The sequence below is a fragment of the Schistocerca americana genome, chromosome 7 (genome assembly GCF_021461395.2).
Source record: "Schistocerca americana isolate TAMUIC-IGC-003095 chromosome 7, iqSchAmer2.1, whole genome shotgun sequence".
NCBI lineage: Eukaryota > Metazoa > Arthropoda > Insecta > Orthoptera > Acrididae > Schistocerca > Schistocerca americana.
This window is the reverse complement of record NC_060125.1, coordinates 502,367,607-502,369,135: the sequence shown is the minus strand read 5'-3', so window position 1 is coordinate 502,369,135 and position 1,529 is coordinate 502,367,607. Positions and strand designations below refer to the sequence as shown.

Sequence of the window (1,529 nt, the reverse complement as noted above, 5' to 3'; positions counted from 1 at the left end):
AATCGTGCCTGCTATTGTTTCCAGCAAAAAGCCAATAAAATTAAGTTAAAAGTAGAACTTCCAACGTATTGCATTTCATAAGGGCAGCAGTGTATCGTATATATTCATTACGAAATAAATAGCATTGTACGAGACTCGTTACTGTTCGTAATTTTTCTTTCCTCCCTTGTTTTCTTACCCGCATACATTTCCCTACCCTCAGTGGACTTGGAGTACCAGAAACGTTTCGTTACTCATTCCCCTTCGTTCGTGCCACCTCACTAGTTTTCGTATTCCTCCAATTTCTTATTCTCGGCGCAGTACGTCGTTAATGACACGGACCATCGAATTCTGCATGTTTTCTTTCTCCCACCGCAGTTCGTACACGATCCGGGAGCAGTCGTTATGTTCCGATTCCTTCGTTTCACACGCTACGGTTTCTGCCGTACACCAGATCGCCGGCTACATGGTAGCGATAACCGGAGGCTTTAACAGGGCTACGGCAAGCGCCTGGGACACAGCTACGGTCGTAAAGAGAGTCTCCGTATCGGTCGCCGTACAGCACAGTTGTCTATAGTGGCCTAGGTGAGGCATTGTCCTGGCGATTGAAGCTGGATTTTGATATGAAAGCCAAGGGTTGGTGCATAAGTTCATAGCGGTTTTATGTAACTGTAATATACATAACAGATACAACGGTTTACAAAACACGAGGTTTTTACGCGAACGACTAGTCGAGCCATGTTCGGACCGCATTTTCATCCGAAACGGAAGTTCCTTGAAGGTTGTTCGACAGAGAGCGGAGAAGGTGAAAATCTGAGGGTGCAGCACAGCACTCCATCTTCAGACCACAATTGGCTCATCGGGACCATCCGACCCCCGTGTCATCCTCAGCTGAGGATGCAGATAGGAGGCGTGTGTGGTTAGCAAACCGCTCTCCTGGTCATCGTGATGGTTTTCTTTGACCGGAGCCGCTCCTATTCGGTCGAGTAGATCCTCAATTGGCATCAGGAGGCTTAGTGCACCCCGAAAAATAACAACAGCACATGGCGACCCGGATGGTCACCCGTCCAAGTGCCGGCCATGCCCGACAGAGCTTAACTTCGGTGATCGGACGGGAACCTGTGTATCCACCGCGGCAAGGCCGTTGCATGAGGGTGCAGGAAAGCTAAATAATACTCCTGTTTAGTCTTTTTTGTCACTCGAGCAGAATGCAGGTGAGATTTATGGTTTACGTTCGCAAGACGTCCCAGTTGTTACAGTAAATGTCACCAGTGATGGTTACACCTCTGGGAAGCAATTCGTACCACACCATACCGTCGCTGTTCCACCAGATGATAGCGTCATCTTTTGTGGATGCAAGAAGGTGATTGTATGGGGAGTTGCTGCTTTGTTTCGAGTTCAATAATTCCTTCCTTTCCTTGTGTTAGCATAAAGACATTGCTTTTCTTCACCAGTAACGATGCAGGATATGAGTGGTCGGTGTTGTTCACCAGCCAACTGATGACGAGCAAGCAGAGATGCACATATGACAACCTGCTGATTTTTGCGAT

General features: G+C 47.7%; 1 pseudogene; it reads right to left on the bottom strand.

Annotated features, from left to right (window-relative positions):
- Positions 1–1,010: 1,010 nt before the first annotated feature.
- LOC124623430 lies at positions 1,011–1,128 on the bottom strand (annotated as a pseudogene).
- Positions 1,129–1,529: the final 401 nt, after the last annotated feature.